The 15,043-nt window shown below is 35.9% G+C and overlaps 1 protein-coding gene across 1 annotated transcript in view; it reads left to right on the top strand.

Annotated features, from left to right (window-relative positions):
• det1 (DET1 partner of COP1 E3 ubiquitin ligase) overlaps positions 1-12,302 on the top strand; it is a 60,551-nt gene extending 48,249 nt beyond the window's left edge. Inside the window, exon 12 of the transcript XR_006248100.1 lies at positions 10,559-12,302. The gene's annotated coding sequence lies outside the window, so the exon portion shown is untranslated. The remainder of the gene's footprint in view (positions 1-10,558) is intronic.
• Positions 12,303-15,043: the final 2,741 nt, after the last annotated feature.

Below are 15,043 nucleotides of genomic sequence, written 5' to 3'. Positions count from 1 at the left end.
AGAACTTTAGAAGTTTTATTGATTTTTATCGTATTTAGTTTGATGTGTTTTATTTCTTTTTCTTATATTCTCTTTACTTTTAAACAAATATTTTATATTATTGTTAATTTTGTGAATTTACCACCTAGCCAAGCTACTGCATGCCACCTCAGAAGAAACTTAAACGGTATGGTGTTTTTTCTTGCCACATGCTTCCTGATGTTATGAAAATAATCACTGGAAGTCAATTAAAAAATAAAAAGAATAAAAAAAGAATATCTTTACGCTGAATTTTTATTAGACTTTCCATCGTCTCCTTTCCAGATATTTTTGGTTTTGCAGTACTGTTTAGACCAAGACTTCCTCAGTGCTGTAAGCCATCCTATAGCTCAAACAGCAGAGCATGATGGGTTTGATTCCCAGCAAATACATGAATTGATAAATGTGTACCTTGCATGAAACTTAAGTCTTTTTGGATAAAAGTATCTGCGAAGATAAGAACATCAAGAGAAAAGTACAGTCAGGGGAACTACTCTGGCATTTCAGTGAATTTCTTGGTGAATGCTATCAAGCCTAGAGCCTTACAGAAAGCTCCTTATGCAGCGATAAGGAAAAAGAGAAAGCCTGAATAAAAAGACTGAAGAATAGAGGGAATTTGTTAGCAAAGATTGAAACAACAACAGCATTTCCCTGCTGGGCACCACCTACCAGGAGCAGTGGGTGACCGTCTCTAGCACTTGGCCTGTAAGAAAGTGATTGTGATGTGTCTGAATGGTAAGTCAGCAGGCTTTGCTGCCCATGAGGTGAATCCATGCAGGACTTCAGGCAGCCTGCTGACCAGAGCTGGATCTCCAAGAAGATCCCCACAGCACTGCGCAAAGTAATGTGAGTCTCTACTGAATACTCAAAAACGTATAGGCCTATCATTCTATCTGTTCTGTCCATCTTTTGTTTATCCTATTATTTTCTATCTATCTATCTATCTATCTATCTATCTATCTATCTATCTATCTATCTATCTATCTATCTATCTATCTATCTATCTATCTATCTATCTATCTACCCTTGCCTGAGAAGCATTTTTGGTCCATCACTATAGTCAGCACAAACCCATCTTGGTCATCTCGAACCACCGTTAATATGTATTTTTGAACTGGTCTTTTTAGTAGAGTTGGTATAGTAGCTACTTTCCCAGCAAAATGAAACTTCTATAAAAAATGAATTAAAATGCTTAAAAGATTGACAACCAGCACCTAGGCATGCTGAAAAAAGTATTCAACCAGAGTTCTCCGTCTTTACAGTCACCATGCTGTTCTGTCACTCAACAGGGAGGAAAAGATGATGGAAAAAGCTCTCAGTGCCCCGAGCTGTCAAGTCAACAGTTAAAGTAAATAGAGCCACTTGCAGAAAACAGCAGTTGGAGTGTTTAATACCTGTTTTTAGTACAGAAAAAGGCCCAACTGCTGTTCGCCTCCCGTGCATTATGTCACACGCTGTTGGTTTAGAGGGAGGCAAAGACAAGTGGGTGGAAAATGGAGATTACAGAGTGAATTTTCACCTGATTTTACACTTCATAGAGGTTTTACAAACGACTCTGACTATTTTCAAATAACCAGAAACCTATCTATCCTATCTGTTGTTCTATCTATCGCTCGATTCTGAAGTATATCTCCCTCTCAGGCCTCCCTGTTATTGCTTTCTTCAAACAGCTGCTCTTTGTGGACATGTGGTGTGTTTTCTCCCTGTAAACTTTGGGTTTTAACATTAAACAACCCGAGGGACTAGTTCTGGCACAATTTATCGAGCGTGAACACCGGTGGGTCATAACACGCTCCTAAATGGAAGGTGCTTTCTGTTTAGCGACCTATCCAGGGGGCCAGAGGAAACTCATAATGCCCATTACAGGGATAGTTAATGGCTCTTAGCAGGTTCTATTAATTAAACACACAGACAGCAGCCCGTTGATGTGATAGGTACTTTCTTTTCTCTTTTTTGCTGTGTGCATTATTAATGAGCAATGAACAGGAGCCCTTCTGCATTGCGGGATCTAATTGACTCTAATAGGTGGGACAAGAGAAACAGCGTTTACAAGAACGGCCGCAGGATTAATAACGATAAGCTCATGCATTTACGTGGCGCTGTTTTAATGTGTTGTGTAATGCCAGTTTGGTTCAGTTTTATGCAAACGCTGTTAATAAAGTTGGAAATAAATGCTGCAGTTGTAATCAAGACACTGGGAACGGTGAGAGTGTGAATACTAATGTTTAATTTCATCTGTTAAAGACACGTGTAGACTACACATTTGTTTTAATACATGGACACTTCTCGAGTTTTGATTTTCACAAGAGTTTAGTTTGGATCAGTCATTTGATCTGGATATGTTAGGGTTGTTTGGGTAATCATTTGAAAATGTGCTTCTTAAAAGTCCTTACTTAACTTGAAAAGTTGGCACAAAAAAGCTTAGTTTTTTTCCTCGCTTAATATTAAATAAAAATCGACCTAATTTACTTACTTAATGACTGTTTTTTGTTTTATTATGTATTTCTGCTTAAAAAATCATTTCGAAATTAAAAATAATATATAAAAATGCATCAGGCATAATACATAATACATCATAATATATTTTATGAAAATATAATATCTTGATCCAACTTTCCTGTTTGGCTGATGTCCCATAACATTTTAATGCCCCTTGACTCCAGCTGGCTGGCTCCATTCTGGCGTTTGACCTTCGGTTTTCATGATTTAAATTATTTCTGAAATACAAAATTAACTCCTGTACTCCTTTATTATTGATAAACATCCTGTTTCACTTGAAAATATGCCATATTACGAAAATAAATTAGATTGTAAATGGTTTTAATGTTGGCTTTAATGGTTTCCATCGGGGCTGCAGAATATTAGTAGACTTGTTTGACAGGAATGTTTTTCCAGGATTAAAAAAGATTTAAAAAAACATGTTTATAAGACCAACAACACTATGATGCAAAACTACAGCTTTAACCATTAGGCCTCCAAAAAGTTCAAGATAAAATGATTCCATTACCCAGTCCTTTATGAAATTGCACAAGTCTTTGTGTGTATGTGTCTCCATAAAGTCTGGGCCATTTGTTTTTGATTTATGTTCAGAATGCAATACAGAGTTCATTTCATCCCATAATAATCATCTCATTAATCACCTCTGCTCACACAGTTGGATTTAGAAACTTACAGCGAAAATGAAAATATGCTGTGGAAATCCAACAAGCATTAACTTCAGACAAACAAGAACCATATGCCTCTAATGGAGCTTCCCACTCAAAAATAACACTAGTGAGCTCAATTTATAATGTATCAAGTTCACTGAAGTCTACCAAGTTTGCATGGCTGGCAAAAATAATAGATTTTTTTTTTCTTCACTAAACTACCTTAAAGTGCCATGTCGGGTTTACATTTATTGAGGAACCTGCTGATAAATGGACAGTGGATTACCTTTAAAATAATTTGCTGAAAAGCACATCATTTATCATAAGTGCTTATATTATCGATAATGCATATGAACCCAGATGGTTTCTGACATGAGCCAGCATTTTATAGATCCGTGACAAGTGTTATATGGTTAAATGACAGGTGCCTGACTCACAAGCTCATTTTCGAAGAACCATCAATCTTACGAAACCGTTCTGAACGAACTGTTCATGAATCAGTCGAATCGATTCATGCACTGATTTGGTCATAGCTCAGTGAAGGGGAAAATTATCAGTAATTAAAAAATAAATTCACTCATATGTCAAAATACTTCGAATATTGCCTATGTTTTATGGTGAATGAAGCTTTAGTTCCATTGTAATTGAACTGCGAAAGAAGGGACTAGTAAACATTATATGTCGCTTATGACTTTTCTGTGAAAATGCATTTTGCTGGAATTGTTGTAAAAGAATCCACCTTAATGTTGTGGATTTTCATTAGCGCTTTCTTCAGGTTGCATAAATACACCAGAAGACAGCGACAAGGACCACCTTCATGAATGAGTGATTCATTCATTAATAGGATTATATCAAAACACACTGATTAACCACTGAGCGTGTGTCTGTCTAAATGAGTCATCCCATGAATCATTTCTTCAAGTGATTCGTTGAACACCACTGATTAATTCAGGAACTAAACGAGTGAATGCTTACATTAAACACTGAATCATTCACTCAACCGATTTGCTCGAAAACACTTATTCACTTAAACAACATGACTTATTCATTTTGAAAATGTAAATGTCATAACTTTTTGTATATTTAACCATTCCACACAATGTAAACCCAAATCGGAAATCAGGACCTTAAACACAAAAGTAAGCTTGCCAAGCCAAAAGAGGTTCGTTTGTCCTATAAGCGTCTCATACCTCAAAGGCGTTAATCACTTAGAGCCGACTAGTCTTAGTTCAAAGCTGTAGTGGCCCATCCAAGCCTGTCAATGATGCTATTATGGAAATGCCTCCTTGCCAAGACTCACTGGAGATGAGTTTAAAGGACTCTGCCGCTGCTATGCAAATTACCAAACATGCAGAGGAGGCAGCGTGAGGGCTGCCAAACAACCTTGCAAGCTTGAGACTTTATTTCAAAAAATGCATTAATCTTGGCTAATGTCCTATGATTAAAATGAGAAAAAAATTATTCATCATATTCTCAATTTGTCTGTTCGAGCTTAAAATGATTAAACCAGTCTACAATCAGTTGATAAATGATCATGTGTCATCTTTTATTTTTTTTCTTGGCTTATTCTTAAAAAAAAGTTGTTAAAGAAATAAAGTATTCAACCGATGTTGTGTATAATGTTTGTTATAACATAGCCTAACAATAAATTTATAAGCCGTTTATCTATCTATCTATTATTGAAAATATTTACATGTATGTACATTTATATTCTTATATTTTACATTGCATAGAAATGTTTTATCATGAACCTAATATACAGAATGTTATATTTATATATACATAATACATATACACAGTATACGCACTTATACTGTTTTTTTTTGGTCGTGATTAATGATGATTCATCTTTGATTTAATAAAAGAATTGAGTGTACTGTTCCTTTAAGAATGGTTTTTGCAGTCCCCTTTGCAGACATTTCTTTCAAAAACCCACTCTATCAGCACAATCGATGTGTGGTGGGTGCGAAAGGCGAAACTATCACATGGACATGGTCCAGCGTGCTCTGCTGGAGTGAACACAGCTGATGAAAAGAGGAAAGATATCATCCATGCTTCCTCCATCAGACTGACCCACGCCTGCAGACACGCTCCATATCTCTTCTTTCTGTAGTGCTGCGGCCTGTCAGCTGTGTCCGAACTGCCAACACGCTGGCGTTTTTGACCATGCGGCCCTCCTCATCTCTCTCCTTGCTGAACATATAAGCAGCGGGAGCCACGCTGGTGTAGTGTCTCTTAATGAGCTCTGTGATTTTTTTTTTTTTTTGCTGCGTTTGGATGGAGAGGTCCAGATCCCAGGACTGGACACCGTGGAGTGTGTTTTGTTCCTTAATGTTTGTCTGCTGCAAAAATGGTTTATCTGGCGTGGATGGCTGACCCCAGCGGGGCAAGTCATGCTGGACCATATGACATGACTGTGTGTTGGCCTAGAATGTGAAATGTGTAGGCTATTATTCTAGTAGTAGGCAGTTGAGATTTAATATGGCAGTCTTAAAGTACTTTTCTTTTGGATTTAATTCTTAGTTTGTATTTCTGTGATTTGTAAGGTGTTGTGGAGCTTTTGTTAAATTGACAAGACTTTTGTTTATCAATAATTGCAAATAAATATTCCAAATTTGATTCGCTAATGTGTATGTAGTTATGCCAGTATAGGTCGACAAGTGACTCACTGAATCATTAAATGAACTCATTCGTGAACGAAACAAGTGACTGTCTTCATAAGTGAAACTTTAAATCATTCACTCAACTGATTTGTTCAAAATAATTTCACTAAATCAATTCTATTTTCAACTGGAAAGGCAAAAAGAAACTACAGAAAAAAGAAAGTCATATACGCCTAGGATGGCTCGAGGGTGAGTAAAATATGCCGTAATTTAAATTTTTGGGTGAACTATTTCTTTAATATGTTGCTTATTGATGTGTTGTATAAAAAGCTTTGGTCAAACAAACTGTAGGAAATAGTCAAATAAATAGTCAAATAGCAATGAACACTGCGTAAATCGCCTTTCAGGTTTTGCTTCTCTCTTTGTCATATCAGCTCTCACTATCAAAACTGATAATAGAATAAAATCAGATTAAAAAATGACCTCAGTCTTACGTCAACAAGAAGCAAGAGTACTCATCATTCCCTATAGGCCTTATCGTTCTTTATCAGCTTAGTGCTAAATCAACCCATCTCAGATCAGACATCGCAGTTCCCTCAGGACCGCCACACTTAAAAACCACGGGAGACACTGGGGACTCTTGCCACTTCTGAACGATAATGCAACACAACACGAAACAAAACCGTGACAACATCTCGCGCAGCAAAGACCGCGATGAATCTGAAAGCTTGTTAGCGATTCCTTAAAGAGTGTGGGACGTTTGCTAAACACACCTTGAAGAAATAGTTTGCGCCAAAAAGAAAATAATGTTATATGATTTCAGACCCATACGTTAATTCAACTTCCAGAATGAAAGAAAATATTGCCTTTTTAGTAAATCAGTTGATTCACAAAACAGGCGTGAATGATTCATTCCTCTGATTTAGTTCTTGCTTTAAAATTATACTGACCGGATCATTAGCTCAAGACCGGGATCACTCTTGAACGAACAGCTCACCGGAGGAATAGATAATGAAATTTCTCACTCTAAGCTTTTGTAGGGCTCCAGGAGATTGTTATTTCAGACTATTACGATATGCTTGCATTTTTTTTTTTTTTTTTTTTTGCTTGAGCCTCCATTTATTGTAATTGTATGGAAAAAAGACCCAATAATAGGCTTATTTTTCTCCCTCTAAACATCTCCTCTTCTGTTCCACAGAAGAAATAAAGTCATACGGTTTTGTAATGACATGAGGGTGAGTAAATGATGCCAAATTTTTCCTTTTTTTGGGAGAAGTAATCCTTTAAGAGGAAGGAGGGGAAGGAAATGAACGAGCGCAATTGAGTTGGACTATAGCCAGCGCAGCATCTCTTCTATCCAAAGTCCATCCTTCATTCTCTCGGCTCTGAGAGCCTGTAAATACTTCAGAGAGAGTAAGACACCTCATTTTTACCTGAATGAACACCTTTGCTCCAGCCAGTGCATTACACTAATTGAGTCCTATGCTGGTGTTTGTGTGTGTGAGAGTGTGTGACCTTTTAATACAATGCCTGCAGCACACTATTCCTAGCAGTTCTAGCTCTCCTAGAAGGCGGTGTGTGCGTGCCGAAGGCAATGTGCATGCGTGGTGTAAGCAATTATGGCATATCATCATGATTCGGATATTAGTTTTACGTGAGAGATCAGATGCAAAAATACAAAAATATTACCAAATAATTTCCGTAACTCAGAAATGTTCATTTTTGTGTGAACTATTCTTTTAAATAAGTTGCATGCTCTTATTTTTTTTTAGCTGTACGTACTGTTGCCTATATGAAACAAATGCACGGAGGAGCCCTGCAAATGTTCCTTCACAGATGTCACCCTGAAAAACAATTATTATTCGAATTGTGAGTGCATTTTTTTATATTTATCTCAAACACAATGTTTTCTTCTTGTATTTTGGTGCAAATGTTTCTCTAACAGAAACATTACAGCCCGAGTGATGCGGTTATTAGATCAGACCACATACTAACTGTCAGTGCATCTCCATTTGCTGCCATTAGTTGCAGGAGGGAATGTTTTAGCTGGGGGACGTGGCAGAGGATGTGGTCTCTGTTGTGGCCTGAGATGATTCACTTCGGCTAGGTCATAAAGCCCCATAATTGCTGGGCCTTTCTGTTTTATTGCTATTCATTGCAGGGAGTACGAAGCAACTCTGAGGCCAAATGTGGGACCCAGCGAGCCCTTTAATGGACATCTTTGCCCATTTTGGGCTCCTCTATGATTCAAGATAGAACGAAATAATTGAATAGGGCACGGATAAATGGCTTTGGTTTGGGCAAAGGCAGATGCTTAATGTTCAATAGATAAGGCCAGGCTACACTGTGCCGGGATGGAGTCTCTGGTTGTCATTGGTTTATGGTTGGTGATGCTTCAGGCTAAAGGAAAGAATGTGATCTTAGAGGTCAAAAGAGCTGTGTGTTTCTCCTTTAAAGGGACTGTACCGTTGGTAAAGTGCTTGTCTTGGTTTCAAATATGCCAGTTTTCAACGTTGTGCTCCAACTTGTGAAGCTGGAGTGCCGATTTTATTAAAGGAATAGCACACCCCAAAATAAAAGTAAAAATGCACTCACCCTGCCGGCCGTCCAAGTTGTAGATGACTTTGTTTCTTCATCAGAACGGATTTGGAGAATTTGTATCACTTGCTCACCAGTCCAAACAGCTGATAAAAACATTGCAGAAGTACAGTGACTCCTGTTCATCAATTACCATCTTGTGAAGGTGAAAAGCTAAATAACAAATCCACCATTCGTTTCTTTCCTTTTTATTTTTAAACCATTGTTTCTTTAATTTATAATCGGTAATAATGCTTCCCCCAGTGAAAAATTCCCCATTTTCCTCAAAATCCACCAACATATTTGCTTAAAACGGCTTTGTAATTTTTTCAATTGTAAACGGTATTTGATCTAAACATATTTCTCTCCTTAATCAGGTGAGAATATAAATAACAAAGGACTTGTATTTTAACCGAAAGCAACAGTTTGAATTTAAAAATGTCTTAATGATAGATTTGTTTATTGCAATCATGCTGTTTTTCACTTCACAAGAAGTTAATCGATGAGTCACTTGGATTACTTGAGTTTTTTTAATCATCTGTTTAGACCCTCATTCTGACGGCACCCATTCACTACCTATGATCCTTTACTCAGCAAGTAATGCAAAATTTCTCCAAATGTGATGCTATGACGAAACTCATCTACGTCCGAGGGTTTGTTTTTGACAAATATGAATTTTTAGGTGAATCTCTTTAAAACCAAATACAGTCTGTTATTCTGATCATGTAATTTATAATTAGATAAACTGTATAAAATAAATGCAGAATGGGATTTTCACTTGTGGTCTTTGGGAAACACACTGAATGTCTAATGTTTTCTTTATCATTTTTTAATGCTTAACATGGTTTAGGTTTGTCACAGCCCACTGAGCAATGGGCCCCACTTGCTGGTTTTTAATGTTTTTGTGGCTTAAATAGGATTATATGTTACACTTTAAATTAATCATATTTTAAGCTTCTCTTAAGACAATCCCCAGCATGCAATTACCAGAAGAAGTGCTCTTTAGGATTTATAATTTCATTATTTATTTTATTATGATAAAACCTTTTCTGTCATTAAATAAAAAAAGTAAATTATTTTACAACTGTTTCCATGTGCATGAGAGCTTGTCATATACTTATTATCTGGGTGAAATGAAAATAGATACATTATGTTTAGAGACGGCAATTGAAAAAAAATAAGATGCCAGTTATATTTATGATTTCAATTTTCTCATATGATCTCCCCTATTTTCACATTTGATTCAGTAACAGCTACAGTATCAGGGCACCGCATTTCAATTTCCCATGTTTAAATTATCTTTTACATTATTGTATAAAAGACTATGACTTTGCGTTGACTCCAACTGGCTTATTTTGATTAATGTAATTCCCTGAACTAGAACCTTTTATTTAATGAACAAAGGAACGCACGCATTAATAATAATGTTAAATAATGCTATAAATGTATTCATAACTTGGAGAGTTTTGAAACACTGGCACCATTTCAGAAGGTTTTTTTTCCTTCTTCTTAAAATAGGTTTGAAAGAAAGCAGTTTAATGAAAATATTGTTCGCCCACTCTCACGGATCTAAATGCAAGCTTCAAATGCTTGGCACGCAAAAGAAAAAGGCAAATCTATAAAAAAAAAAGCACGAACGTTGCTGTATAGACAAGAAAAAAAAGTGTAAAAAGGAGCCTAATGTTGGAAGAGTGTTTTTCAGTAGAAGGCGATTATTGTTTTTAATATCAAAAACAAAGACGTCAAAGGCACTCTTCATTTTATCATTTGTTTTATTCATATTTTCATGTATATTTATGAAAATACATTCAGTCCCAGTCCCATTTCTGCGTTTCCTTTAAAAGGTCAATTTTACTTTTCTTGGGGGAAAAAAAAATAAGATCACTGCCTTGGAATTATTTGTATTGTTTCAATGAAGTAGGGTGTATTTATATATTTTATACACCCCTCATGCTATTCTTAAAATGCATCAGATGCACTTTAGCGCTGAAAAACACTCATGTATGCATTTATGTAATAAAGCATAATGTCAGACCTTAAAATATATTTTGAATGCAAATCAGAGTGGTTCTTGCTTATGTATTTCTTTGCAACTGCTATTTTACTCGGCTGGTGTAATAGTTGCTTTGAGCTATGTTGACAAAGGAAGGTTTTCTGGCATTGTGAACTGAAACTCAAGCCGTATATATTTGTGCGTCTGTGCACTGATTGCAGGTCAGCAGAGCCAAGACCTTCACCATTCTCTTCGATCTGCAGTATGACAGGAAAAAGCACCCGAAGAGCCCACCGTCATGGCCCGCAGAGAGCTGTCGTCTCCCGGCTTGTAATCTTCATCTTTTGACCCCACTTTGTGGAGGTCCATCTTCTCCATTACCAGCAGATGTTCTACCAGCCTTGTTGGAGTCATCCAGGACACACCCATCACCCTCCCGAGAATGGCATTGGGGTTTTAAAAAGGTTCGTCTGGTTGGTTAAAAGACACGAGCTCTGTTAAATTGTCCCTATGGGTGCCCTAAAATGGATTCTTGACATTGATGAATTGGCTCGAGTGAGAGACATGATGATATTTCACCCTTAACATTAGGCAGAGTGCAACTCAATGCCCTTTGGCGCGCAAAAACAGAAGCAAAAAAATACCCAAACACGCCATCATATGAGGCTTATTCTGTCATTTTGTTTCCACACGGGAATTGACGCTCCCCATTGGTTGACACATAGCATTAAAATACTGTGTGTTGAATCAGATGCCTGTGGAATTCCTCATATATAGTTGAATGCCACTGGTAAACACAGAGTATATAAATAAACTGACTATTCCTCATGGCATTTCTTTTGAATCCATGCTTTTTTATACCGGCCATATATTATGGACTCATAAGAATCATTTAACAATGATTTATTTTCTCTTTCGATGATAATTAGGGATAGTTATGTGTCCCATTGAAATAAAAAAGCTGCATTTATTTGATTATATACACGGTAAACACATTCATATTTTGAAAGCGATTTTGACAGCACTTGATATGAATAATATTATCAATATAAACAATATATATAATATATTTTCATATATTGATAATATTTGATTGTTTACTCAAATTGAATAATCTACACTTTGTTATTTTGATATTACAATGTCAACACTGTAACCATGAAATTGTATTATTTGTAATGATTTGCTTAACTTTTTTTTTTTTTTAAAGGCACCTTGCAATTTTTCGACATTTGGTCTACCTTATTACCACCAAACTCCAAGCATACTTGAGACTTCTTAATTCGAGGCAACCAGTTCATGGACAGACTAATGTGTAGTTAATTGTTGTTAACTGGCTTGTAGCGAACACTCTTCAACCAGAGCGATTTACACTACATTGACTATAGGACATACGTAACTCAAAGCCAGAACAGTGAGCAAAAATCAATTCAGTAACTCTCCAGTTCCTTGAGAAAAAGCCAACAGCCCTTGTTTGTCTGACCATTAAGTGACCACCACTCCGATCCCACCCTGCTATGATTTAATTCACTCACTGTTTGCTCCGAAAGCACAAAATCTAGAATGGCGTACCCTCCAAGGTGTAATTTATTCACACTTTGCTCTTTCAGTCACTTCGCAGACGGCGACTCGGCTGCAGGTTTGTGGCAGTGGGACTGCTTTCAGCTTTAACGTGTATTCTTTTGTTCGGCGGGCGTGAGGAACAGGGAAAAATGTAATAAAGAGGGAGTGTATCCTTTTCGCCCACGCCGAGGCCACACACACGCTGTTACTCGGAGAGGGTGAGAAACAGACAGAGCGAAATGGATCTTACAAAGGTTGAATCACATCGCTTAACTTTCTGACTCAGTAGCATACTTATGCAGCACGCAGTCTCTCTTTCACGTTCATAAGCAACAAGTAACAAATAAATAATTCTGTTAATAAATATGCTTAATAAAAACTAATGTAAAAAATGACACTCATAAAATACAACAAACCTTTAGATATTATTGTAATATTTAAAGCAATGAAAGAAAACGTTTTATTTCAAAGTCAGTTTTTTTATGCTTTTAAAAGGCGTCTTATGCAGACTAAGGCTTTATTTATTTGATTAAAAATAAAGTTATTACAATTATTAAAAATGCTGTTGCAATTTAAAATGTCCTTTTATTTTTTTATGCAATTTAAAATGCAATGCATTTATGTGTCAACAGCCTTCACTGTAAGATCATTCTCAAATATTATTATTATATATGAAAAAACGCTGAAAATCCATATTTGTCATCGCAGGAATAAATTACATTTTAAAATACATTCAACTAGGGAAAAAAAAGTATTTTAACTTGTATTTAATATTTCACAAACGTATGGGTCGGATGACCTTTTTGAATTGACTTTGGCAAGTGTGTCGAGCCTGTGAATTTTTCTTTTGATTAACTGATTTTTAAGAGCGTTTTGTTTTTTTGTTTGTTTATTAAATTGACATATTCAAAAACCTGAGCTAGTTAGCCGTTACCAGTGTAAACATCACTACGCACATCTTGGGCTTAAAGTAAACTAGAAGGCATCATAAGGATGAATGACTGCACAGTACACATGGATGTTTTTCTCTCTCAAGTTTCCTTACTGCGTCACCAGCAGAGCGGTCTTTAGATTTTGCTCCTTCAGCCATCTGTTGCTCCCAACTGTTGCTTTCCTTTCTTTAGCGAGAAATACAAAGAGACGTGAAAGAGATGAGTCCGTGTACATCTGCCTTGTGTAGACTTATCACAAGTTCGCAACGCGAGGTGGAAACTGGCTCAAAACATTTTGAGATCTAATAATTCAAACAATATTTATAGGTAATCTTTATTTCGATAAATTGATACCCATGGCAATTTTATGCTGGAACATGCTGCTAATTTGACTTTAAAGGTTACTTGTAAGAAAAGTGAAGCTCGAATGACCCACCTCTTGCATTTCCCAAATTTAGCTTCTTTCTCTCTTTTTGCTGAGGTGGCATAATATGCATGCATATTAATGTCACATCTACCATTAAACCTTATTATCCGAAAAGCGCACCCTTACTCAAATCTTAGTTTAAGGTTTTGTTTGATTAAAAGTGCTTTGAAATCATACGCAGGGGTATTAGTTTAGATTATAAGTGTAACCATCCACCCTTTATTTTCATCCCTATGGAGGAAACTAGAGCAGTGGGATATGTAGGGTGTTGTGTGTTTGTGTGTATACACAGTTAACGTCAATGCTAATGCTATGCTATGCTAATTGGTATCTTTTCACATCAGCAGCCAATGACCTTTCTGCTCAGTATTCAAATAAGCTGCTAGAGTTTGCTGTAGCAGCTGCAATGTGCTTCAGGACCCTCCACCTCCCTCAGCTCCATTTTATATATGGGGATTGTTTCATATATAATACAGTATAGAATATTTTCCATACGCTTACAGCAGCCTGAGGATATTTGGCAGTAGAAAGTCTCTGCTGCAGAAGCGTAGCAGATCTGTTCTACAAAGACCGAACGCATTAACATTGTCATCATCATCGGTTGTCATGAAAGGGATATTTTTTGTTCAAGTCGATTTATTTATTTTAAAATTACATTTTTTTTTCCTGATCTTAAGCCCTTTTTGAATTGGGCCAGTTTTTCCTGAGGAGGCCACCTAATTGTATTTATTTATTCATTTATTTTCTAACAGAAGTAAATTGTGATTTTTATTTTCATTTGATTTAAATAAATGTTTGTGGTTAACTTCAGGGTCATCAGTGAAATTCAATCTGTTCAAAGAGGAATGCATGTGATTGCATATTTAAATATATAAATATTTAAATATGTGTGTGTGTGTAAATTATGAATGTCTGTGTATATATATATATATATATATATATATATATATATATATATATATATATATATACACACACATACACACACACACACATATATATATATATATATATATATATATATATATATATATATATATATATATATATATATATATATATATATATATATATATATATATATCCTAGTAACTTCCTAGTAATAAATACACATATATATCCTAGTAATTTTTCTAGAGAGCTATTGGACTTGGACAGTACTAATTCCCGAAGGCTCTGCACATATAACTAATGCGGGAAAACAGATGAAAACATTAATTTGAAATTTTTGCCAAAGTGTAATTTCCTAAACACAGCACAACATATTGCATGCTGTCGCAAAATGTTTAAAATTGATATCTTATTTTATCGCGTTGTCAAGAGGCCTCTGGCGATTCTCAGCCATACTAAAAATGTGACACAAAACAACAGAGTGTGTGTTACACGGGGATCAAATGCGGAGTTTAACATGGGCTGTGGAAGTCATTTTGAAATGTCAGATAAGAATGACAACAAGTTTAAGCAAATAAATCATAAGCCACCACAATTTCTAATCTTTAAAAATGAAAGTGGTTTTGACTAGTAAACAGCAGCTGAAGAGTTTCAGTATGTGACATCATGTGGTGATGAAAACACAAGTAAATAGGATAAAGTAAATGTCACAAAATCTCCATTGGAATACAGCAGAGCCCTGGCTCTTAATTTCCAGTTATTTATTTCGCCCGTAATTAATTCTCTTAAGGTTCTGCTGCATATTCTTTTATGCTTAAATATTATACTTTGACGGAACCATATTGAAAGCTTTACCAATTCTAAAAAGCTAACATACGGAAATCATAACTAAA

Source organism: Puntigrus tetrazona, chromosome 25 (genome assembly GCF_018831695.1).
Source record: "Puntigrus tetrazona isolate hp1 chromosome 25, ASM1883169v1, whole genome shotgun sequence".
Taxonomy (NCBI): domain Eukaryota; kingdom Metazoa; phylum Chordata; class Actinopteri; order Cypriniformes; family Cyprinidae; genus Puntigrus; species Puntigrus tetrazona.
This window is presented reverse-complemented; position numbering and strand designations above follow the sequence as displayed.